This window comes from Somniosus microcephalus, chromosome 2, assembly GCF_052327205.1.
Source record: "Somniosus microcephalus isolate GS21.2 chromosome 2, FLI_Smic_1.0, whole genome shotgun sequence".
Classification (NCBI taxonomy): Eukaryota; Metazoa; Chordata; class Chondrichthyes; order Squaliformes; family Somniosidae; genus Somniosus; species Somniosus microcephalus.
The window spans coordinates 166,737,974-166,764,892 of record NC_140988.1 but is presented as its reverse complement, the minus strand read 5'-3'; positions in this window follow the sequence as shown (position 1 = coordinate 166,764,892).

The following is a 26,919-nucleotide window of genomic DNA, read 5'->3' as shown; positions in this document are numbered from 1 at the left end:
CCCCCTCCTCTCCCTCACACTCCCCCCCCCTCCTCTCCCTCACACTCCCCCCCCTCCTCTCCCTCACACTCCCCCCCCTCCTCTCCCTCACACTCCCCCCCCTCCTCTCCCTCACACTCCCCCCCCCCTCCTCTCCCTCACACTCCCCCCCCTCCTCTCCTCACACTCCCCCCCCTCCTCTCCCTCACACTCCCGCCCCCTCCTCTCCCTCACACTCCCCCCCCTCCTCTCCCTCACACTCCCCCCCCCTCCTCTCCCTCACACTCCCCCCCCACTCTCCCTCACACTCCCCCCCTCCTCTCCCTCACACTCCCCCCCTCCTCTCCCTCACACTCCCCCCCCTCCTCTCCCTCACACCTCCCCCCCCTCCTCTCCCTCACACTCCCCCCCCCTCCTCCTCCCTCACACTCCCCCCCCCTCCTCTCCTCACACTCCCCCCCCTCCTCTCCCTCACACTCCCCCCCCCTCCTCTCCTCACACTCCCCCCCCCTCCTCTCCCTCACACTCCCCCCCCCTCCTCTCCCTCACACTCCCCCCCCCTCCTCTCCCTCACACTCCCCCCCCCCCTCCTCTCACTCCCCCCTCTCTCCCTCACACTCCCCCCCCCTCCTCTCCCTCACACTCCCCCCCCCCCCTCCTCTCCTCACACTCCCCCCCCCTCCTCTCCCTCACACTCCCCCCCCCTCCTCTCCCTCACACTCCCCCCCCTCCCTCTCCCTCACACTCCCCCCCCCCTCCTCTCCTCACACTCCCCCCCCCTCCTCTCCCTCACACTCCCCCCTCCCTCCTCACACTCCACCCCCTCCTCTCCCTCACACTCCCCCCCTCCTCTCCCTCACACTCCCCCCCTCCTCTCCCTCACACTCCCCCCCCCTCCTCTCCCTCACACTCCCCCCCCTCCTCTCCCTCACACTCCCCCCCCTCCCTCTCCCTCACACTCCCCCCCCTCCTCTCCCTCACACTCCCCCCCCTCCTCTCCCTCACACTCCCCCCCTCCTCTCCCTCACACTCCCCCCCCTCCTCTCCCTCACACTCCCCCCCCTCCTCTCCCTCACACTCCCCCCCCCTCCTCTCCCTCACACTCCCCCCCCCTCCTCTCCCTCACACTCCCCCCCCCTCCTCTCCCTCACACTCCCCCCCCTCCTCTCCCTCACACTCCCCCCCCCCCTCCTCTCCCTCACACTCCCCCCCCTCCTCTCCCTCACACTCCACCCCCCTCCTCTCCCTCACCCTCCCCTCCCCTCCTCTCCCTCACACTCCCCCCCCTCCTCTCCCTCACACTCCCCCCCCCCACTCCCTCCCCTCACCACTCCCCCCCTCCTCGCCCTCACACTCCCCCCCCCCTCCTCTCCCTCACACTCCCCCCCTCCCCCCTCACACTCCCCCCCTCTCACTCACACTCCCCCCCGTCCTCTCCCTCACACTCCCCCCCCCGCTCCTCTCCCTCACACTCCCCCCCCTCCTCTCCCTCACACTCCCCCCTCCATCCCTCACACTCCCCCCCCTCCTCTCCCTCACACTCCCCCCCCCTCCTCTCCCTCACACTCCCCCCCCCTCCTCCTCCCTCACACTCCCCCCGCCACCTCCTCCCCTCACACTCCACCCCCTCCTCTCCCTCACACTCCCCCCCCCTCCTCTCCTCACACTCCCCCCCTCCTCCTCTCCCTCACACTCCCCCCCCCCTCCTCTCCCTCACACTCCCCCCCCCTCTCCTCACACTCCCCCCCTCCTCTCCCTCCCCTCCCCCCCTCACCTCCTCACACTCCCCCCCTCCTCTCCCTCACACTCCCCCCCCTCCTCTCCCTCACACTCCCCCCCTCCCCCCTCCCCTCCTCCCTCACACTCCCCCCCCCCCCCTCCTCTCCCTCACACTCCCCCCCCCTCCTCTCCCTCACACTCCCCCCCCTCCTCTCCCTCACACTCCCCCCCCTCCTCTCCCTCACACTCCCCCCCCCCCTCCTCTCCCTCACACTCCCCCCCCCCTCCTCTCCCTCACACTCCCCCCTCCCCCTCCCTCCTCTCCCTCACACTCCCACACTCCCCCCCCCTCCTCTCCCTCACACTCCCCCCCCCTCCTCTCCCTCACACTCCCCCCCCTCCTCTCCCTCACACTCCCCCCCCCTCCTCTCCCTCACACTCCCCCCCCCTCCTCTCCCTCACACTCCCCCCCCCTCCTCTCCCTCACACTCCCCCCCCCCTCCTCTCCCTCACACTCCCCCCCCCCTCCTCTCCCTCACACTCCCCCCCCCCTCTCCCGCACACTCCCCCCCCTCCTCTCCCTCACACTCCCCCCCCCTCCTCTCCCTCACACTCCCCCCCCCCTCCTCTCCCTCACACTCCCCCCCCCCTCCTCTCCCTCACACTCCCCCCCCCTCCTCTCCTCACACTCCCCCCCCTCCTCTCCCTCACACTCCCCCCCCTCCTCTCCTCACACTCCCCCCCCCCTCCTCAGCCTCACCTCCCCCCCCTCCTCCCTCACACTCCCCCCCTCCTCTCCCTCACACTCCCCCCCCCCCTCCTCTCCCTCACACTCCCCCCCCCTCCTCTCCCTCACACTCCCCCCCTCTCCCACACTCCCCCCCTCCTCTCCCTCACACTCCCCCCCCTCCTCTCCCTCACACTCCCCCCCCCTCCTCTCCCTCACACTCCACCCCCCCCCCTCCTCTCCCTCACACTCCCCCCCCCCTCCTCTCCCTCACACTCCCCCCCCTCTCCTCACACTGTCCCCCCTCCTCTCCCTCAACACTCCCCCCCCCCTCCTCTCCCTCACACTCCCCCCCCCCTCCTCTCCTCACACTCCCCCCCCCCTCCTCTCCCTCACACTCCCCCCCCTCCTCTCCCTCACACTCCCCCCCCCCCCTCGCTCTCCTCACACTCCCCCCCCTCCTCTCCCTCACACTCCCCCCCCCTCCTCTCCCTCACACTCCCCCCCCTCCTCTCCCTCACACTCCCCCCCCCCTCCTCTCCCTCACACTCCCCCCCCTCCTCTCCCTCACACGCCCCCCCCTCCTCTCCCTCACACTCCCCCCCCCCCTCCTCTCCCTCACACTCCCCCCCCCTCCTCTCCCTCACACTCCCCCCCCCCTCCCTCACACTCCCCCCCCCTCCTCTCCCTCACACTCCCCCCCCCCTCCCTCCCCCCCTCTCCCTCACACTCCCCCCCCCCTCCTCTCCCTCACACTCCCCCCCCTCCTCTCCCTCACACTCCCCCCCCTCCTCTCCCTCACACTCCCCCCCCCTCTCCCTCACACTCCCCCCCCTCCTCTCCCTCACACTCCCCCCCCCTCCTCTCCCTCACACTCCCCCCCCCTCCTCTCCCTCACACTCCCCCCCCCCTCTCCCTCACACTCCCCCCCCCCTCCTCTCCCTCACACTCCCCCCCCCTCCTCTCCCTCACACTCCCCCCCCCTCCTCTCCCTCACACTCCCCCCCCCCTCTCCCTCACACTCCCCCCCCCTCTCCCTCCCTCCCTCCCCCCCCTCTCCTCACACTCCCCCCCCTCTCACACTCCCCCCCCCTCTCTCCCTCACACCCCCCCCCCCTCTCCCTCACACTCCCCCCCCCTCTCCCTCACACCCCCCCCCTACTCCCTCCACCCCCCCCTCACCCCTCCCACCCCCCCCCCTCTCCTCACACTCCCCCCCCCTCTCCCTCACACTCCCCCCCCCCTCTCCTCACACTCCCCCCCCCCCCCTCCCTCCCCTCACCCCCCCCCCCCTCTCCCTCACACTCCCCCCCCCCTCTCCCTCCCCCCCCCCTCTCCCTCACACTCCCCCCCCCCTCTCCCTCACACTCCCCCCCCCCTCTCCCTCACACCCCCCCCCCCTCTCCCTCACACTCACACTCCCCCCCCCCTCTCCCTCACACTCCCCCCCCCCTCTCCCTCACACTCCCCCCCCCCCTCTCCCACACCCCTCCCCCCCCCCCTCCTGCACCTCCCACCACTCCCCACCCCACCCTCTCCCACACCACACCCCCCCCCCTCACCACTTCCACTCCCTCACCACCCCCCCCCACCACCCCACTCCCCCCCCCCCCTCCTCCCTCACACTCCCCCCCCCCTCTCCCTCACACTCCCCCCCCCCTCTCCCTCACACTCCCCCCCCCCCTCTCCTCACACTCCCCCCCCCCCTCTCCCTCACACTCCCCCCCCCCCTCTCCCTCACACTCCCCCCCCCCCTCTCCCTCACACTCCACCCCCCCCCCTCTCCCTCACACTCTCCCCCCCCCTCTCCCTCACACTCCCCCCCCCCCTCTCCCTCACACTCCCCCCCCCCCCTCTCCCTCACACTCCCCCCCCCCCTCTCCCTCACACTCCCCCCCCCCCTCTCCCTCACACTCCCCCCCCCCCCTCCCTCACACTCCCCCCCCCCCCTCTCCCTCACACTCCCCCCCCCTCTCCCTCACACTCCCCCCCCCCCCTCTCCTCACACTCCCCCCCCCCCTCTCCCTCACACTCCCCCCCCCCTCTCCCTCACACTCCCCCCCCCCTCTCCCTCACACTCCCCCCCCCCTCTCCCTCACACTCCCCCCCCCTCTCCCTCACACTCCCCCCCCCCCTCTCCCTCACACTCCACCCCACCCCCCCCCTCTCCCTCACACTCCCCCCCCCCCTCTCCCTCACACTCCCCCCCCCCCTCTCCCTCACACTCCCCCCCCCCCTCTCCCTCACACTCTCCCCCCCCCTCTCCCTCACACTCCCCCCCCCCTCTCCTCACACTCCACACTCCCCCCCCCCCTCTCCCTCACACTCCCCCCCCCCCTCTCCCTCACACTCCCCCCCCCCCTCCCTCACACTCACCCTCCACTCCCCCCCCCCCTCTCCCTCACACTCCCCCCCCCCCTCCCTCACACTCCCCCCCCCTCTCCCTCACACTCCCCCCCCCCTCTCCCTCACACTCCCCCCCCCCCTCTCCCTCACACTCCCCCCCCCCTCTCCCTCACACTCCCCCCCCCCCTCTCCCTCACACTCCCCCCCCCCCTCCCTCACACTCCCCCCCCCCCCTCTCCCTCACACTCCCCCCCCCCTCTCCCTCACACTCCCCCCCCCCCCTCTCCCTCACACTCCCCCCCCCCCTCTCCTCACACTCCCCCCCCCCCTCTCCCTCACACTCCCCCCCCCCTCTCCCTCACACTCCCCCCCCCCCTCTCCCTCACACTCCCCCCCCCCCCTCTCCCTCACACTCCCCCCCCCCCTCTCCCTCACACTCCCCCCCCCCCTCCCTCACACTCCCCCCCCCCCTCTCCCTCACACTCCCCCCCCCCCTCCCTCACACTCCCCCCCCCCCCCTCCCTCACACTCCCCCCCCCTCTCCCTCACACTCCCCCCCCCCTCCCTCACACTCCCCCCCCCCTCCCTCACACTCCCCCCCCCCCCTCACCCTCACCTCCCCCTCTCCCCCCCCCCCTCTCCCTCACACTCCCCCCCCCCCTCTCCCTCACACTCCCCCCCCCCCCTCTCCCTCACTCCACCCCCCCCCCCCTCTCCCTCACACTCCCCCCCCCCCTCTCCTCACACTCCCCCCCCCCCTCTCCCTCACACTCTCCCCCCCTCCCCCCTCTCCCTCACACTCCCCCCCCCCCCTCTCCCTCCCCCCCCCCCTCTCCCTCACACTCCCCCCCCCCCCCCCTCTCCCTCACACTCCCCCCCCTCTCCCTCACACTCCCCCCCCCCCCTCTCACTCCCCCCCCCCCCCTCTCCCTCACACTCCCCCCCCCTCCCTCACACTCCCCCCCCCCCTCCCTCACACTCCCCCCCCCCTCTCCCTCACACTCCCCCCCCCTCCCTCACACTCCCCCCCCCCCTCCCTCACACTCCCCCCCCTCTCCCTCACACTCTCCCCCCCCCCCTCTCCCTCTCACACTCTCCCCCCCCCCTCTCCCTCACACTCCCCCCCCCCCCTCTCCCTCACACTCCCCCCCCCCTCCCCCCTCTCCCTCACACTCCCCCCCCCCTCTCCCTCCCCCCCCCCCCTCTCCCTCACACTCCCCCCCCCCCCCTCTCCCTCACACTCCCCCCCCCCCTCTCCCTCACACTCCCCCCCCTCTCCCTCACACTCCCCCCCCCCTCTCACTCCCCCCCCCCTCTCACTCCCCCCCCCCCCCCTCTCACTCCCCCCCCCCCCCCCTCTCACTCCCCCCCCCCCCCCCCTCTCACTCCCCCCCCCCCTCTCTCACTCCCCCCCCCCCCCCCCTCTCACTCCCCCCCCCCCCCCTCTCACTCCCCCCCTCCCCCCCCCCCTCTCACTCCCCCCCCCCCTCTCACTCCCCCCCCCCTCTCCCTCACACTCCCCCCCCCCCCTCTCCCTCACACTCCCCCCCCCCCTCTCCCTCACACTCCCCCCCCCCCTCTCCCTCACACTCCCCCCCCCCCCCTCTCCTCACACTCCCCCCCCCCCCCCTCTCCCTCACACTCCCCCCCCCCCTCTCCCTCACACTCCCCCCCCCCCCCTCTCCCTCACACTCCCCCCCCCCCCCTCTCCCTCACACTCCCCCCCCCCCCCCCTCTCCCTCACACTCCCCCCCCCCCCCCTCTCCCTCACACTCCCCCCCCCCCCCCTCTCCCTCACACTCCCCCCCCCCCCCCTCTCCCTCACACTCCCCCCCCCCCCCCCCTCTCCCTCACACTCCCCCCCCCCCCCCCTCTCCCTCACACTCCCCCCCCCCTCTCCCTCACACTCCCCCCCCCCCCCCTCTCCCTCACACTCCCCCCCCCCCCTCTCCCTCACACTCCCCCCCCCCCCCCCTCTCCCTCACACTCCCCCCCCCCCCCCTCTCCCTCACACCTCCCCCCCCCCCCTCTCCCTCCCCCCCCCCCCTCAGGCCCGACCGGACTCACCTCGGTAGCAGAACGGAGTCAGTCTGACAACGGGAGGCCGAGGTTCCTGCTGGTGAACAAGGTGGCCCTTTGGACCCGGTTGGCAGACTCCGTGTCTGATTGAGATCGGGGACAGCCGTTTAAAAAACGCTGGTTTTGCCGGTCCCGCACTCACGGGAAGAGAGAGAGGGGGAAGTAGAGAGAGAGAGAGGGAAGAGGAGAGAGAGGAGGAGAGAGAGGAAGAGGAGAGAGAGAGAGAGAAAATTTTGATTTTAAAAAACGCCGGTTTTGCCGGTCCCGCACTCGCGGGAAGAGAGGGGGATGTAGAGAGCGAGAGAGAGAGGGAAGAGGAGAGAGAGAAGGAGAGGGAGAGAGGGAAGAGAGAGAGAGAGAGAGGGAAGAGAGAGAGAGAAATTTTTTGAGCTTCAGGCCTGCCTGCAGCGGGCCTGGAGAGCAGCCCCGAGTCCCCCCTGCGCGAGGGTGAGGACGGCGGCGGTTAGGGGATCACTTAATTTCCTACTGTTGCTAAACACAATTTAAAACTCAAATAAATTGTTATTTAATTCCCTAACACATAATTCAAATATTTACCTTAGTTCCCTAACACACAGAAAGTGTGGGAAAAAAATCGTGAAAAATCAAGATGGCGGCCACTCACCTCGGTTCTGAACGATAAGGCCCGCCCACACACACACCGATTGGTCGACCGTCAGGTCACCGAAGCGTAGGATTGGTCAATCGTCAAGTCACTCAACACTCAACTGTCGGATGGCCCGGCAGCGATTGATCGACCGTCGGTCAACTGTCAGGTCGCTCGACCGCACGATTGGTCAACCTTCACGTCACTCAATGCTAATGAACAAATGAGCGGAACTTTTCCCATTTAATGAGCGGAATGTTGAACGTTTTTTGGATACCGCGGGTGGAATTTTTGTCCGGCCGAAACGTAAATACGCCTATGACCGGTCCGTAATCGTAAGCTTTCTTTTGACATGACGCGCGCGTAGGTACGCTCTATAACTTTCAAACGTATAGAGAACGGACAGACAGACAGACAGAAGGGCCGCTTTATATATATAGAAGATTAACTAACTTAGCAGAAATAAACTTTAAAAAATATTAAATATAAAAAAAATAATTAAAACCAGCTACTCACCAATCAGCTTCTTCCCTTGTGCCGACGTCACTTTTTTTACTCTGACATCACTTTTTCAAAAACTGCCTCTGTTGTGTTGCTGCTGCTCCTTTGAAGTGCTCCGCTGTTGCTGTGCTCCCTCCAGGTCCGCTCCTTCCGGTCTCGGTTCTGCAACCAGACCCGTATTATTTTCCCACTGAGAGCAAGAAAAGGAGCTGTTCTTGAGCATTTGCTGATGCGAGGAGTTGCTTGAGAATAATTGAGTGCAGTTTTATCTCTATGATGATCTTCCTTTCCTTTCTCTGTGAAAGTACTTTTCCTTTTTGTCTCTTTTGTTTCTCCTTCTCTTAATCTAATCTTTTTTCCCTCTCTGTATTTCTCCTTCTGTACCTGATTTAACTCTAATTCACCCTATTTCCTTCTCCGCATTCCTGTTTCTTTCTCGATCCTTAAATCTCATTGGTTTAGGAGATAGACTGTTGGTTCCATCATTCCCAAGTGCCCCATTGCTCCCACTGCAATGTTCAGCTCGCACATGCAGCAACTTACAGGGCAAGAAGTTTTCAAGCTGAAAGCTAAGGGATAGGTCTAACTAATGATGCCCCACTCCAGCAAAATCTGGGCCATTATTATTTATAATAGAAATTTTATTTCTGCATGTCCATTATAGGGGTATGGTAGCATAGTGGTTGTTACTGGATTAGTAATCCAGAGGCCTGACTTAATGATCCACAGATCCGAGTTCAAATCCCACTACAGCTAAGGAATATAAATTCAGTTAATTAAACAGTGATGGTGACCATGAAACTATCTGGTTCACTAATGTCCTTCAGGGAAGGAAATAAGACCTATATGTGACTTCAGACCCACAACAATGTGGTTGACTCCTAACTGCCCTCTGAAATGGTCTAGCAAGCCACTCCATTGTACCAAAACACTACAAAAAACAAAAAGATAAAACCAGATGGACACCTGGCATCAATTTAGGCACCGGCAGTGGACACCACAAAGACACACCCAACCCAGTCCTCCTCACTAACATCTGGGGACTTGTGCCAAAATTGGGAGAGCTGTCCCACAGACTCGTCAAGTGACAGTCATACTCGCAGAATCATACTTTTAAGCCAATGTCCCAGACTCCTCCATCACCATCCCTGGGTATGCCCTATCCCACAGGGGTGGCAGCACAGTGGTATACAATTGGGAAGGAGTGGCCCTGGGTGTCCTTAACATTGACTCCAGACCCCATGAAGTCTCCTGGCTTCAGGTCAAGAATGGGTAAGGAAACCTCCTGCTGATTACCACCTACCACACTCAGTACTCTTCCATGTTGAACACCACTTGGGAGAAGCACTGAGGGTAGCAAGGGCACAGATTATACTCCGGGTAGGGAACTTCAATGTCCATCACCAAGAGTGGCTTGCTAGCACCACTACTGATCGAGCTGGCTGAGTGCTGAAGAATATAACTGCCAGACTGAGCCTGCAACAGGTGTTGAGAGAACCAACACGAGGGAAAAACCTATTTGACCTCGTCCACACAAATTTACCTGTCGCAGATGCATCTGTCCATGAGAGTATTGTTAACATTGACCACCGCACAATCCTTGTGGCCTTGGAAGTGGCCCTAGAAATAGTAGATGCATTGCTGGCCATCTTCTAAAATTCTATAGAATCTGGAACAGTTCCCATGGATTGGAGGATAGCTAATGTAACCCCACTATTTAAAAAAGGTGGTAGAGAGAAAACGGGGAATTATAGACCGGTAAGCCTGACATCGGTAGTGGGGAAAATACTACAGTCCATTATAAAAGATGTAATAACAGAGCACTTGGAAAACAGTGACAGGATCAGACAAAGTCAACATGGATTTACAAAAGGTAAATTATGCTTGACTAATCTACTGGAAATTTTTGAGGATGTAACTGGTAGAATAGATAAGGGAGAACCAGTGGATGTGGTGTATTTGGACTTTCAGAAGGCTTTCGATTAGGTCCGGCATAAGAGATTAGCGTGCAAAGTTAAAGCACACGGGATTGGGGGTAAGGTACTGTCTTGGATAGAGAACTGGTTGGCAGACAGGAAGCAAAGAGTTGGAATAAACGGGTCTTTTTCCGAGTGGCAGGCAGTGACTAGTTGGGTACCGCAGGGATCGGTACTAGGACCCTATTCACAATATATATAAATGATCTAGACGAGGGAACTAGATGTAATACCTCCAAGTTTGCAGATGACACAAAGCTGGGTGGGCGTGTGTGCTGTGAGGCGGATGCAGAGAAACTCCAGTATGATTTGACAAGTTGGGTGATTGGGCAGATGCATGGCAAATGCAGTATAATGTGGATAAATGCGAGGTTATCCACTTTGGTGGCAAAAACAGGAAGACTGATTATTATCTGAATGGCAATAGATTGGGAAAAGGAGAAGTGCAACGAGACCTGGGTGTCCTTGTGCACCAGTTGCTGAAACTATGCATGCAGGTGCAGCAGGCGGTTAAGAAGGCAAATGGTATGTTGGCCTTCATAGCGAGAGGATTTGAGTACAGTAGCAAGGATGTCTTGCTGCAGTTGTACAGGGCCTTGGTGAGACCACACCTTGAGTATTGTGTGCAGTTTTGGTCGCCTTTTCTGAGGAAGGATGTTTTGCCACGGAGAGAGTGCAGCGAAGATTCACCAGACTGATACCTGGGATGGCAGGAATGACGTATGAGGAGAGATTGGGTCGATTAGGCTTATATTCGCTAGAGTTTAGAAGAATGAGAGGGGATCTCATTGAAACTTATAAAATTCTAACAGGACTAGACAGACTAGATGCAGGAAGGATGTTTCCGATGGCGGGGGAGTCCAGAACCAGGGGTTACAGTCTAAGGATAAGGAGTAAGCCATTTAGGACTGAGATGAGGAGGAATTTCTTCACCCAGAGAGTGGTGAACCTGTGGAATTCACTACCACACAAGGCAGTTGAGGCCAATTCATTAAATATATTCAAGAAGGAGTTAGATATATTTCTTAAGGCTAAAGGGATCAAGGGATATAGGGAGAAAGCAGGGACAGGGTACTGAATTTGGTTGATCAGCCATGATCTTATTAAATGGCGGAACAGGCTTGAGGGGCCGAATGGCCTACTTCTGTTACCACCTTCTATGTTTCTATGAGACGAAGTCCCGTCTTCACACTGAGGACACCCTCCACCGTGCTAAATGTGATAGATTCAGAACAGATCTAGCAGCTCAAATTGGGCATCCATGAGGTGCTGTGGGCCATCAGCAGCAGCAGCAGCAGAATTGTATTCCACCACAATTTGTAACCTCATGGTCCAGAAATTCCCCACTCCACCATTACCATCAAGCCAGGGGACCAACCCTGGTTCAATGAGGAGTGCAGAAGAGCATGCCAGGAGCAGCACCAGGCATACCTAAAAATGAGGTGCCAACCTGGGGAAGCTGTGACACAGGACTACGTGCATGCTAAAACGTGGAAGCAGCATGCTATAGACAGGGCTAAGCGATCCCACAACCAATGGATCAGATCAAAGCTCTGCAGTCCTGCCACATCTGGTGGTGGACAATTAAACAACTAACAGGAGGAGGAGGCGCCATGAACATTCCCATCCTCAATGATGGCGAAGCCCAGCATGTGAGTGCAAAAGACAAGGCTGAAGCATTTGCAACCATCTTCAGCCAAAAGTGTCGAGTGGATGATCCATCTTGGCCTCATCCTGAGGTCCCCACCATCACAAAAGCCAGTCTTCAGCCAATTTGATTCACTCCACGTGATATCAAGAAACGGCTGATCACACTGGATACAGCAAAGGCTGCGGACCCCAACAACATCCCAGCTGTCGTGCTGAACACTTGTGCTCCAGAACTAGCCATGCCTCTAGCCAAGCTTTTTCAGTACAGCAACAACACTGGCATCTACATGACAATGAGGAAAACTGCCCAGGTATGTCCTGTCCACAAAAAGTAGGAACAGGAGTTCAGCCCCTCAAGCCTGCTCCACCATTCAATGAGATAATGGCTGATCTGCTGCCTAACTCCACATACCTACCTTTGGCCCATATCATAGAAACATAGAAACATAGAGATAGGAACAGGAGTAGGCCATTCGGCCCTTCGAGCCTGCTCCGCCATTCAATGAGATCATGGCTGATCTTCATCTGAGATCTTAGCTGATCTTACCAGTTCAGTACCCCGTCCCCGCCTTTTCTCCGTAACCCTTAATCCCCTTAGCCTTCAGAAATATATCCAATTCTCTCTTGAAAATATTTATTGAATTAGCCTTCACAGCCCTCTGTGGCAGGGAATTCCACAGGCTCACCACTCTTTGAGTGAAGAAATTCTTCCTCATCTCTGTTTTAAATGATTTGCCCGCTATTTTTAGACTGTGGCCCCTGGTTCTGTGCTCCCCTGCCATTGGAAACATTCTCTCTGAATTCAGCCTGTCCAGGCCTGCCATAATTTTATATGTTTCGATGAGATCCCCTCTCAATCTTCTAAACTCCAGTGAGTACAAGCCCAAACTATTCTATCCCTTAATATCTTTGGTTAACAGAAAGCTAGAAATCTGCGATTTAAAATTAAGAATTGATCTAGCATCAATTGCCGTTTGTGGAAGAGAGTTCCCAACTTTTACCACCCTTTGTGTGTAGAAGTGTTTCCTAATTTCACTCCTGAAAGGTCTAGCTCTAATTTTTAGACTATGCCCCCAGTCCTAGAATCCCCAACCAGCGGAAATAGTTTCTCCCTATGTGCCCTATCTGTTCCCCTTAATATCTTGAAAACTTTGATCAGATCACCCCTTAATTCTAGGGAATTCAACCCTAATTTGTATAATCTCTCCTCGTAACTTAAACATTGAAGTCCGGGTATCATTCTGGCAAACCTACGCTGCACTCCCTCCAAGGCCAGTATATCCTTCCTAAGGTGTGGTGCCCAGAACTGCTCACACTACTCCAGGTGTGGTCTAACCAGGGTTTTGCATAGCTGCAGCATAACTTCTACCCCCTTGTATTCTAGCCCTCTAGATATAAAAGCCAGCATCTCATTAGCCTTTTTGATTATTTTCTGTACCTGTTCATGACATTTTAATGATATATGTACCTGGATCCCCAAGTCTCTTTGGACTTCCACTGTTTTTAGACTTTCGCCATTCAGAAAGTATCCTTTTCTATCCTTTTTAGGTCCAAAGTGGATGAATTCACATTTGCCTACATTGAAATACATTTGCCACAGTTTTGCCCATTCACTTAATCTGTCGATATCCTTTTGTAAGTTTATGCTTCCATCTACATTGATTACAATTACACCTATCTTTGTGCCATCGGCATATTTGGATATATGATTTTCTATGCCCTCATCTATGTCGTTAATAAATACTGTGAATAGTTGCGGCCCCAACACAGATCCCTGCGGGACACCAATAGTCACCTCCTGCCAATTAGAGTACCTGCCCATTAACCCTACTCTCGGCGGCGGCGGCCCTGCGAGGAGCGAGGCGGTGGCAGTGACTATAAGAGGCTGCGAGGACCAGGTAGGCCTCGGAGCGGCGGCGGCGGACCTGTGAGGAGCGAGGCGGCGGCGGTGACTGTAAGAGGCTGCAAGGACCAGGTAGGCATCAGAGTGGCGGCGGCGGCGGACCTGTGAGGAGCGAGGCGGCGGCGGTGACTATAAGAGGCTGCGAGGACCAGATAGGCCTCAGGGCGGCGGCGGCTGACCTGCGAGGAGTGAGGCAGCGGCAGTGACTAAGAGGCTGCGAGGACCAGGTAGGCCTCAGAGCGGCGGCGGACATGCGAGGAGCGAGGCGGTGACTATAAGAGGCTGCGAGGACCAGGTAGGCCTCAGAGCGGCGGCGGCAGACCTGCGAGGACCAGGTAGGCTTACCAATCTCCGAGCTCAGAGGGAGGGAGAGAAGTAAAAAATAATCGAAGTGTGACGTCACCAGAAAGCATGTAAGTGACTGGTTGGTGAGTATTTCTCTCTTTTTTAAACTTAAACTCTGTGCTTTATAGTTTCTAACCTCTCTGTGGTGTAGCGGGGACTGTTGGTAAACCAGGGCCCTTACGTATATCATTAAACTGTAGTGTAATTGGTGGGATTGATTTGATTTAATTTAATTTGAATTAATTAAAGGGTAAGTCATGGCAGGAGATCTTGGCCCCATGGTATGCTCCTCCTGCGCTATGTGGGAACTCAGGGACACTTCCTGTGTCCCTGACGACCATGTGTGCAGGAAGTGTATCCAGCTGCAGCTACTGGCAGATCGCATTGCGGCACTGGAGCTGCGATTGGATACATACTGGACCATTTGCGATGCTGAGGACGTCGTGGATATCACGTTTGAGCAGTTGGTCACACCGCAGGTAAAGGTTGCACAGGCAGGAAGGGAATGGGTGACCAACAGGCAGAGTAGTAGGCGCAGGCAGGTAGTGCAGGGGTCCCCTGTGGACATCCCCCTCGCAAACATATATACCACTTTGAATACTGTTGAGGGGGATGTCTTATCAGGGGAAAGCAACAGCAGCCAACTTCCTGGCACCAGGGGTGGTTCTGCTGCACAGGACGGGAGGAAAAAGAGTGGTAGAGCTATAGTAATAGGGGATTCTATTATAAGGGGAATAGATAGGCGTTTCTGCGGCCGCAAACGAGACTCCAGCATGGTGTGTTGCCTCCCTGGTGCAAGGGTCAAGGATGTCTCAGAGCGGCTACAGCACATTTTGGAAGGGGAGGGTGAACAGCCAGTTGTCGTGGTGCATATAGCTACCAACGATTTAGGTAAAAAACGGGATGAGGTCCTAAAAGCTGAATATAGGGAGTTAGGAGGTAAATTAAAAATTAAGACCTCAAAGGTAGTAATCTCAGGATTGCTACCAGTGCCACATGCTAGTCAGAGTAGAAATAGAGGATATTTCAGATGAATACGTGGCCAGAGGAATGGTGCAAGGGGGAGGGATTCAAATTCCTGGGACATTGGAACCGGTTCTGGGGGAGGTGGGACCAGTACAAACTGGATGGTTTGCACCTGGGCAGGGCCGGGACCGATGTCCTAGGGGGAGTGTTTGCTAGTGCTCTGGGGGAGGGTTTAAACTAAAATGGCAGGGGGTTGGGAACCTGAGCAGGAAAGGCAAACAAGGATAAAAGCAAAAGATAGGAAGAAGAAAAACAAAAGTGGCAGTCAGAGAAATCAGCAGTTTAAATCAAACATGGCCACAGTAAATAATAATTCTATTAAGTCTAAGAGCATTAAAAAAACAAGCCTGAAGGCTTTGTGTCTTAATGCGAGGAGCATTCGTAATAAGCTGCGCAAATAGAGGTAAACGAATATGATTTGATTGGGATTACGGAAACATGGCTCCAGGGTGGCCAAGGCTGGGAAATCAACATCCAGGGGTATTCGATATTCAGGAAAGATAGGCAAAAAGGAAAGGGAGGTGGCATAGCATTGCTGGTTAAAGAGGGGAATAACACAATTGTAAGGAAAGATATTAGCTCTGATGATGTGGAATCTGTATGGGTAGAACTGAGAAATACCAAGGGGCAGAAAACGTTAGTGGGAGTGGTATACAGACCTCCAAACAGTAATGCGGAGGTTGGGGATGGCATTAAAAGGGAAATTAGAGAAGCGTGCAATAAGGGCACAGCAGTTATCATGGGTGACTTTACTCTACATATAGATTGGGCTAACCAAATTAGTAACAATACTGTGGAGGAGGAATTCCTGGAGTGTTTACGGGATGGTTTCCTGGACCAATATGTCGAGGAACCAACTAGAGATCAGGCCATCTTAGACTGGGTATTATGTAATGAGAAAGGATTAATTAGCAATCTTGTTGTACGAGGCCCCTTCGGTCGGAGCGATCATAGTATGATAGAATTCTTCATTAAGATGAAGTGAAGTAGTTGACTCAGAGACTAGGGTCCTGAATTTAAATAAAGGAAACTACGATGGTATGAGGCACGAGTTGGGTAGGATTGATTGGGGAATGTCACTCAAAGGGTTGACGGTGGATAGGCAATGGCAAACATTCAAAGACCGCATAGATGAACTACAGAATTTGTTCATCCCAGTTTGGCATAAAAATAAAACAAAAAAGGTGACTCAACCGTGGCTAACAAGGGAAATTAGGGATAGCATAAGATCCAAGGAGAGGACATATAAATTGGCCAGAAAAAGCAGTAAACCTGAGGATTAGGAGCAGTTTAGGATTCAACAAAGGAGGACAAAGGGATTAATTAAGAAGGGGAAAATAGAGTATGAGAGTAAGCTTTCAGGGAACATAAAAACTGACTGTGAAAGCTTTTATAGATACGTGAAGAGAAAAAGATTGGTGAAGTCAAGCGTAGGTCCCTTGCAGTCAGAATCAGGGGAATTTATAATGGGGAACAAAGAAATGGCAGACCAATTAAATACATATTTTGGTTCTGTCTTCACAAAGGAGGACACAAATAACCTCCCCGAGATTTCAGGGCACATCGGGCCTGATGAAAGGGAGGAACTGAAAGAAATCAGTATTTGTAGGGAAATGGTGTTAGGGAAATTGACGGGATTGAACGCCGATAAACCCCCAGGGCCTGATAATCTACATCCTAGGGTACTTAAGGAAGTGATGCTAGAAATAGTAGATGCATTGCTGATCATCTTCCAACATTCGATGGAATCTGGAACAGTACCCATGGATTGGGGGGTAGCTAATGTTACCCCACTATTCAAAAAAGGTGGTAGAGAGAAAACGGGGAATTACAGCCCGGTAAGCCTGACATCGGTAGTGGGGAAAATGCTAGAGTACATTATAAAAGATGTAATAGCAGAGCACTTGGAAAACAGTGAAAGGATCGGACAAAGTCAACATGGATTTACAAAAGGTAAATCGTGCTTGACTAATCTACTGGAATTTTTTGAGGATGTAACTGGTAAAATAGATAAGGGAGAACCAGTGGATGTGGTATATTTGTACTTTCAAAAGGCTTTCGATAAGGTCCCGCATAAGAGATTAGCGTGTAAAGTTAAGGCACATGGGATTGGGGGCAATGTATTGACTTGGATAGAGAACTGGTTGGCAGACAGAAAGCAAAGAGTTGGAATAAATGGGTCTTTTTCCGAGTGGCAGGCAGTGACTAGTGGGGTACCGCAGGGATCGGTCCTTGTACCCCAGCTATTCTCAATACATATTAATGATCTAGACGAGGAAACTAGAAGTAATATCTCCAAGTTTGCAGACGACACAAAGCTGGGTGGGCATGTGTGCTGTGAGGAGGATGCCGAGAAACTCCAGGATGATTTGGACAGGTTGAGTGATTGGGCAGATGCATGGCAGATGCAATATAACGTGGATAAATGCGAGGTTATCCACTTTGGTGTCAAAAACAGGAAGGCAGATTATTATCTGAACGGCAATAGATTGGGAGAAGGGGAAGTGTAATCAGACCTGGGTGTCCTTGTGCACCAGTCGCTGAAGGTAAGCATGCAGGTGCAGCAGGCGGTTAAGAAGGCAAATGGTATGTTGGCCTTCGTAGCGAGAGGGTTTGAGTACAGGAACAAGGATGTCTTGCTGCAGTTGTACAGGGCCTTGGTGAGACCACATCTTGAGTATTGTGTGCAGTTTTGGTCGCCTTATCTGAGGAAGGATGTTCTTGCCATGGAGGGAGTTCAGTGAAGATTCACCAGGGTGATACCTGGGATGGAAGGAATGACGTATGAGGAGAGATTGGGGCGATTGGGCTTATACTCGCTGGAGTTTAGAAGAAATGAGAGGGGATCTCATTGAAACTTATAAAATTCTGACAGGGCTGGTCAGACTAGATGCAGGAAGGATGTTCCCGATGGTCGGGGAGTCCAGAACCAGGGGTCACAGTCTAAGGATAATGGGTAAGCCGTTTAGGACAGAAATGAAGAGGAATTTCTTCACCCAGAGAGTGGTGAACCTGTGGAATTCTCTACCACAGAAGGCAGTAGAGGCCAATTCATTAAATATATTCAAGAAGGAGTTGGATATATTTCTTAAGCCTAAAGGGATCAAGGGATATGGGGAGAACGCAGGGACAGGGTACTGAATTTGGATGATCAGCCATGATCTCATTGAATGGCGGAGCAGGCTCGAGGGGTCGAATGGCCTACTCCTGCTCCTATCTTCTGTGTTTCTATGTTTCTGTCTCCTGCCGCTCAGCCAATTTCCTAACCAGGCCAATAATTTGCCCTCAATCCCATGGGCTTCTACCTTAGGTAACAGTCTCTTATGTGAGACTTTATCAAATGCCTTCTGGAAGTCCATATAACTAACATCCATAGACATTCCCCTGTCCACTACTTTAGACACCTCTTCAAAAAATTCAATCAAGTTTGTTAGACATGACCTGCCTTTCACAAATCCGTGCTGACTCTCTCTGATCAACTGAAAATTTTCAAGGTGTTCAATCACCCTATCCTTAATTATAGACTCTAGCAATTTCTCGACAAAAGATGTTAGGCTAACTGGTCTATAGTTCCCTGGTTTCCCTCTCTCGCCATTCTTAAATAACGGAGTGACATGCGCAATTTTCTAATCTAAAGGAACGGTTCCTGAAACGAGACAAATCCAATCCAGCCAATTACCGCCCAATCAATCTGCTCTCAAACATCAGCAAAGTGATGGAAGGTGTCGTCGACAGTGCTATCAAGCGGCACTGGCTCACAACATCGAAAACTTGTATTTATATAGCGCCTTTAACGTAGTAAATTGTCCCAAGGCGCTTCAAGGGAAAAGAAAGAAAGATTTGCATTTATATAGCGCCTTTCACGACGACCAGATGTCCCAAAGCGCTTTACAGCCAATGAAGCAGTTTTTGAAATGTAGTCATTGTTGTAATGTAGGAAACACTGCATACAATTTATGCACAGCAAGATCCCACAAACAGCAATGTGATAATGACCAGATAATCTGTTTTGTAGTGATGCTGATTGAGGAAAAAATATTGACCAGGACACCGGGGATAACTACCCTGCTCTTCTTTGAAATAGTGCCATAGGATCTTTTATGTCCACCTGAGAGGAAAGACAGGGCCTCGGTTTAACGTGTCATCTGAAAGATGGCACCTCCGACAGTGCAGCACTCCCTCAGTACTCCACTGCAGTGTTAACCTAGATTTTTGTGCTCAAGCCTCTGGAGTGGGATTTGAACCCACAACCTTCTGACTCGAGAGGCTGACACAATAAACAGGAGTGTTATAAAACAAAATATGATGCCGAGCCACATAAGGGGAAATTAGGGCAGATGATGAGGCAGGTTTAAAGGAGTGTCTTAAAGGAAGAAAGAGAGGTAGAGAGGCAGAGAGGTTTAATGAGAGAATTCCAGAGCTTAGGGCCTAGGCAGCTGAAGGCACAGCCGCCAATGGTTGAACGATTAAAATCAGGGATGCTCAAGAGGCCAGAATTAGAGGAGCGCAGATATCTCAGGGGGGTGGTGGGGCGGGAGGAGATTAAGGAGATAGGGAGGGGCAAGGCCATGGAGGGATTTGAAAACAAGGATGAGAATTTTCAAATCAAGGCATTGCTTAACCGGGAGCCAATATAGGTCAGTGAGCACAGGGGTGATGGGCAAATGGGACTTTGTGCGAGTTAAGACACGGGCAGCCAAGTTTTGGATGACCTCAAGTTTACGAAGGGTAGAATGTGGGAGGCCCACCAGGAGTGCGTTGGAATAGTCAAGTCTAGAGGTAACAAAGGCATGGATGAGGGTTTCAGCAGCAAATGAGCTGAGGCAGGGGCAGAGACGGGCGATGTTACGGAGGTGGAAATAGACGCTCTTTGTTATGGCACAGATATGTGGTCGGAAGCTCATTTCAGGATCAAATATGACACCAAGGTTGCGAACAGTGTTGTTCAGCCTCAGACAGATGCTAGGGAGAGTGATGGAGTCGGTGGCTAGGGAACTTTGGGCTAGAAATTCAGTGCATTTGCGCCTCCCGTTAGCGCCCATTGGGGGGGGGGGCGCTAACGGGGCGCAAATGACTTTTCACCCGGTTGCGGCACTGCTAACAACTTCCGCTAAATTCAGTTGCTGGCACGGCACCCCACTTCCCAGTGGTCCAGGTCGGGCCCTGCAGAGTTGTGGGCTTGGGCCCTCCTCTTTAATGAGGGGAGGAGCCCTTCCATGTGGCAGCGCTACGTGGCCCAGTGTGTTGCGCTGCAGAATGCACCGCCCCGATATTCAGGGTTAGCACTCTAAGAAGGAAGTGGAATGCTTGAATTAGCACTCCTCCTCCCTCTTGGGGCCTGAAAACTGAAGTTAACGATCGCTGGCGCTATTTTTTTGCCGGGCACTAAATTTTGCCCCCAAGCAATGTTAGTGCCCCAAAATGGTTGATACTGAATTTTCCCCTGAGTTTGTGGCAGGGACCGAGGACAATGGCTTAATTGGAGAAAATTTCTGCTCATCCAGAACTGGATGTCAGACAAGCAGTCTGACAATTTAGAGACAGTGGAGGGGTCGAGGGAAGTGGTGGCGAGGTAGAGCTGGGTGTCGTCAGCGTACATGTGGAAACTGATGCTGTGTTTCCGGATGATGTTGCTCAGGGGCAGCATGTCGATGAGAAATAGGAAGGGGCCAAAGATAGATCCTTGGGTGACACCAGAGTTATCGATGCGGGAGCGGGAAGAGAAACCATTACAGGTGATTCTCTGGCTATGATTAGATAGATAAGAATGGAACCAGGTGAGTGCAGTCCCACCCAGCTGGACGACGGTGGAGAGGCGGTGGAGGAGGATGGAGTGGTCAACTGTGTCAAAGGCTGCAGACAAGTCGAGAAGGATGAGGAGGGACAGTATACCTTTGTCACAGTCACAAAGGATGTAATTTGTGACTTTGATGAGAGCCGTTTCAGTACTGTGGCAGGGGCGGAAACTGGATTGGAGGAACTCAAACATGGAGTGCTGGGAAAAATGGGCACAGATTTGGGAGGCGACAACACATTCAAGGACTTTGGAGAGGTAGTTTGCAAGCACGGAGGGGGTCAAGGGTTGTTTTTTTGAGGAGGGGTTGATAACGGCAGATTTGAAGGAGAGGGGGACAGTACCTGATAAGAGAGAACCGTTAACAAGATCAGATAACATGGGAGCCAGGAAAGGAAGTTGGGTGGTTAGCAGTTTATTGGGAATATGGTCGAGGAAGCAGGAAGTGGGTCTCATGGACAAGATAAGCAGAGAGGTCAAGAGGGGAGATTGGAGAGAAACTGGAGAAAGATGCGAGTTCAGGGCTAGGGCAGGGGGGAACTTTAGAGGAAGTTTGGCCCAGTGGGCTAGGGGAAGGAAGGGAAGTGGCAGAGGCAGCTGAGTGGATGGTCTCAATCTTAGAGACAAAGAAGTCCATGAGCTCCTCGCACTTGTTGTTAGAGGTAAGGGTGGAGGAGACAATGGAGAGGGGTTTAAGAAGACAGTTAGCAGTAGAAAAAAGAAGCCAGGGGATATCTTTGCATTCCACAATGATCCTGGAATAGTGAACAGTTTTGGCAGACGAGAGCAGAACCCGATAATGCTTTATGTGGTCCGGCCAGATCTGGCGGTGAATGGCTGAACCAGTTGTCCACCATATCCGTTCAAGTCTGCATCCCTTGGACTTGAGGGAGCAAAGATGAGGGCTGTACCAGGGGGAACGGCCAGTGTGAGAGGGAGTAACAGTTTTACTAGAGACTAGGGCATCAAAGGTGGTGGTGAGGGTGTGGTTGAACAGATGTGTAGCTGCAGAAATATCGTGGTGAATGCAGGGCCAAAGGCCGGGCAGTCGAGATTTTGTAAGTGCAGTTGTAAGTGAGTTGGGAGAGAGTTTTTTCCAGGGGCGGACACAGAAGGAAGTAGGGTTGGGGAGTGGGGATGGGGGGGTGGTGGTGGAATGGGGATGTGCGTGGAGAACAATACAAGGAAGTGGTCAGAGATGGCCTTATCTGCAATTGACAAGATCAGAGTAGCGAGGCCACGAGAGATGGCAAGGTCAAAGGGGTGGCTGTGCATATGGGTTGGGGAGTTTACATGGAGGAAGAGATTAAGGGAGGATTGGAGGGTAGTAAACTCGGAGAGAGAGAGCATGATGAATTGAGATGGAGGTTGAAATCACCAAGGATGAGAAGTTGCTCAGTGCAGAGGCTGAGTGAGGAAAGCAGTGAAGATATCTCAGTGATAACATTTTTATGATACTTGGGTGGGTGATAGTGATTGAGAATTTTAAATGAGAGGTGAGAAGGCTGGAACAAGGTGAGATGCTCAAAGGAGGAGAAAGTGCCAGAGGAGTAGGGGGACAGACCGAGGTGTGATTTGGTGATGAGAGCCATAACGTCACCACGGCAGTCTGGGCAGGACAAATGGTGGAAGGTATAGCCAGGTGGGGAGGCTTCGTTTAAAGGTAAGGGGCTAGATTTTCAGTATAGGCAGTTTTGGGGCGCTAACCTTAGCGCCCGCCCGAAGTTAGCGCCCGCCCCAAAGTAGCGCCCCGTTGCCGGGAATTCAGTGGCTTCGCCCTAAGAGGTTGGTGGAGCGCTAAAAGAGGCGTTCCACTACTCTCTTTAGGCGCTAAGCCGGCGGTCCAGAGGGATAGCGCCCAGGCGGGGCGCAGCACGGGTGCGGTCATTTTTGCACTGACAGCAGACCCCGTGGTGCCGACCAGCTCTTAAAGGGGGAAGGGACGAATTGGTCTGCTGCCACGCCCTGCACACTGCAGCCTTGCAAAGAGGCCTCAACACTACTGCTCAGCCCCAGGGAGTCATGGCAACGCCAGAGAAGGCCCGTCAGCGTGCCCTGCGCTTCTCAGAGGGTGATCTGGACATAATGGTCACAGCTCTGGAGGTGAGGCGCAAGATCTTGTTTCCAGACAGTGGGAGGAATCCAACCCACCACGACTACACCAAAGCCTGGAAGCAGATCGCCCAGAGGGTGACGTTCACCGGCGAGGCCCCCAGGACCCACACACAATGCCGTAAGAAATACAACGATCTGACCAGGATTGTGAGGGTGAGTAGCCTTTCCAGTCTCCTCCTCATTCTTGCATGTACACCTGACATGATGGGCAAAGGGACCTGAAAGTCCTTTTGGCCAGCCCTCAGCCAGCAGCATTGGGACAGTCATGAGCATCAAATGGCCATTCGGCACTCTACACTTTGGCCAAGCTATTCCACCATGGGAGGCAGTGGACAGTACATCAGGGCTTCACTCTGTCCAAGCTATTCCACCATGGGAGGCAGTGCACACTACATCAGGGCTTCACTCTGTCCAAGCTATTCCACCATGGGAGGCAGTGCACACTACATCAGGGCTTCACTCTGTCCAAGCTATTCCACCATGGGAGGCAGTGCACACTACATCAGGGCTTCACTCTGTCCAAGCTATTCCACCATGGGAGGCAGTGCACACTACATCAGGGCTTCACTCTGTCCAAGCTATTCCACCATGGGAGGCAGTGCACACTACATCAGGGCTTCACTCTGTCCAAGCTATTCCACCATGGGAGGCAGTGCACACTACATCAGGGCTTCACTGCGCACTTACAGCCCGTCCTTTCTCTTGCAGGCTAAAGTAGCGTTTAATCACCAGGCCCGTGCCAGGGGTGGCCGTGCCAAGCTGCAGAAGCTCACTCGGCTGGAGGAGCGCGTGTGTGTGCTCATGGGAGCACGTGTGATTGTCCCCACAGCGTGCGGTGTATCCGACCCTCCACTGCCCGGCAATGGTAAGGACCTCGCCTTTTGGCCCTCTCGCGTCGCACTGGCCCATCCGAGCTACCTCCTTTGCCACTGTCCCACCAATGCGCTGAATCCCACCAGTCCTAACTCCCTCGCTGACGCCGTCTCCTCACTCTGAAGCTACTCTTGTGCATTCCTGCTTTCAGCTGGTGACGACCAGGACCCTGAGGCTGCCAGTGACAGCACCTCCAACCAGGAGGAGGAGGAGGAGCAAGCCGGACCTTCGGGGGAACAGTCACGTCCCGCAGGAGAGGAGGAAATGCTTGACACCTCCTCACTGGACGAGTGCCTGGAGGAACTGTCGCAGGGCAATGCAGCTTCTGGGACCAGTGGCGTCCAGCCACCCAGCAGCCGTGCGCGTGGCCCGCGGCCTTCCCCCCAAAGGGGGGAAGGATCAGAGGGGAGTGCTGCTGCTCGGCACACTCGCCGTCACCAACGCGGCAAGGGTCCCCTAGTTCGGCCCCCTCCTCCCCAGCGGGAGAGTCGCGACTCCAGTCCGGACACCTTCACTTCGGAGGAGGTGCGGAAGCTCGATCAGATGGCCGACGACTCGGACCGGCGCCACACGGAGCTCATGAGCGTGGTGGGGCGCATGCCTGAGGCCATCGAGTCGCTGGCGACCAGTGTGCGCGAGTTCGGGGCAGCAACTGCCGCGACTGGCCGCATGCTAACTGATGCCGTCAAGACCCTGGCGGATGTGATGCGCGCGCACACCAGGACCACAGGGCCACTCACTGCTGCCACACGCGCTGTCTCAGGCAGGCATCGCCAGGGCAGGCGCCGCGCTGGACCATCCCAGCAAGCCGGCCGTCGGCTGATTGCTGCGGATCCTGCAGTGCGGGCCCGGCCGAGTGCCACCGCGCCACAGCACCAGCCAGCGCATCCCAGACGCCAGCTGGCCCACATTGCGCCATCCGTCGCCGCCATTCCCCCTCTGGGGCGTCAAGGGCAAGCGGCTGCAGCTGATGGTGGCCAGGCTCAGGTGCGCCACTCAGGAGACGGCCCCTCGAGGCCCAAACGCCGTGTAGGCCGCCCCCCAGCGGCATCTGGCGGAAGGGCATCTGAGCCTCAGGCGCCTTCCCCCAGCCTCGCAGCAGCCACTGGGCAGAGCTTGCGAAGGAGCAGCAGGCAGGGCAGGGGAGGCAAAATGCTGGCCAAGGTCTCGCCCTCGCGGGCCACTCAGTCGAGGGTGTGGCCAGCTTTCCTTTAATATGGCGGTGGCCATCTTTATTTTGCCCATGGTTGTGCTTTTGGAGGGCTTTTTTTTTGCGTTAGGCCGACGTTGAGGCCCGGTTTCAATAAAGGTGGAGTGGCTCCTCCCCAGTTTGTGGGAGTGAGTCGTTTGTTGGGCTTTTTGTGGGGCCCGTTTATTGTTTTTGGGGATTCATGTGGGAAGGGCTTTTCATTTTTGTTTAATAAAAAATTATCTTTATTCATGCAGTCTCCATGGTTGTTCTTCTTAGTGTTTGTTGGCTTCGCCGGCTGAGGGCTTGCGGAGCGGCTGCATTCATCTTCCCTCATGGCCCCTGGCCATTCCCTGACAGGGGGCTTAGAAGTACCGTGTAATAAGGTGGCGTCGTGCGGCCCTTGGCCCTGGTCGCTCCCTCCTGGGAACGTACTCCTGCTCCTCCTCCTCCTCCTCCTCCTCATGCTCCTCCTGCTCCTCCTCCTGAGGTGCTGGTCCAACGTCAGGTGGCAGTGCCTGAGTCCTGCGGATAGCCAGGTTGTGTAGCATGCAGCAAACCACCACAAATTGGGAGACCTGGTCCGGCGAATACTGGAGAGCTCCTCCGGAGCGATCAAGGCAGCGGAACCGCTGCTTGAGGACCCCAATAGTTAGCTCGATGATGTTGCGGGTGGTTTGATGGCTCTCGTTGTAGGCCTCTTCAGCAGCGGTCCTGGGCGCGCGGAGCGGGGTCATGAGCCAGGTGCACAAAGGATAGCCTTTGTCCCCGAGTAGCCATCCTCTTGGGGGAGGCTGTGCCTGGAACATGTCATGCACAGTACTCTGCCGCAGGATAAAGGCATCGTGGCTGCTGCCTGGGAAGCTGGCATTGACTGCCATGATGCGCTGCTTGTGGTCACAGACCAGCTGCACATTCAGAGAATGGTAGCCCTTCCTGTTGCGATACTGCTCGCCATGCTCCAGAGGGGCCCGCAAAGCCACATGCGTACAGTCAATGGCGCCCTGCACCAAGGGGAATTCCCCGAGTCTGGAAAATCCCAATGCGCGCTGATGCTGGCTCTCCAGGGCCATGGGGAAGGAGATGAATTGGCTTCTCCTTCTGAACAGTGCTTCGGTCACCTGGCGGATGCAGCGATGCGCGCCGTACTGGGAGATGTTTGCTATGTCCCCAGCAGCGTATTGGAAGGAGCCGGTGGCATAGAAGTTCAATGCCACCGTCACCTTCACTTCCACCGACAGAGACGTCCTGCACCTGAGCTTTGGCCGCAGATCTCGGCGAAGCAGGTGGCAGATCTCTGCAATCACCCCCTTTCGGAATCGGAGCCTTTTAACACATCGCGCGGCACTCATGTTTAGGTAGGAGCGCTGCTGGCGGTATAGCCTGACTGGGTAAGGCCTACGTGGCCGACGCCTGTAGCCCCCTCTGCCTCTAGCCAGGGCTGCCCCTCTCACAATGCGTCTGCGAGCCCTACGGACATGGAGCTGCAGCTCCGCGTTGGCACCCCATGCAACCCCCATCAAATCCTGGCAAACAGTCTAATTTCCAAATGGCCACTTGCAGCGCTATTGCCTGAGTCCAAAAATACCTGGCTCTTGCTGCTTGAAACCAGTTAGCTATCCTCCTTGTTGTGTCTCCAGAAATGCGTTGCACAAGACTGTTTTCAGAAAAAAGGATGGCCTTTATACTGGAGAGGACGTTCCCTTTAATTAGCGCCCCCCGGGGCCCGCGCTGGTTGTGTTGCGTTCCTTTTTCCAAACGCTCCGGCCGCCCGCCGCACAATGGGGCGGTCCGACTGAAGTTTGCAATCGGGGCGGCCAAAGGGCGTTGCACGAGGATGTGACGTCATTTTCTGCGCGCGCATCCGGGCGGGCGCTAAACTTTGCGCCGGCGCTAACGGGCAACTTAATTTGGGGCGGGGCGCAAACTGCGCTGTGCCCGGGCGCTACACGCATAGCGCCCGGAAATCACTTCTCTTAAGGCGCTAACTGCTGGCGCAAGCAACTCAAAATCTAGCCCAAGATGTCATCACCCCTCAGCCAGGATCCCGTCAGGGCCACTATGTCGATACGTTCATGGATGACTAGAGC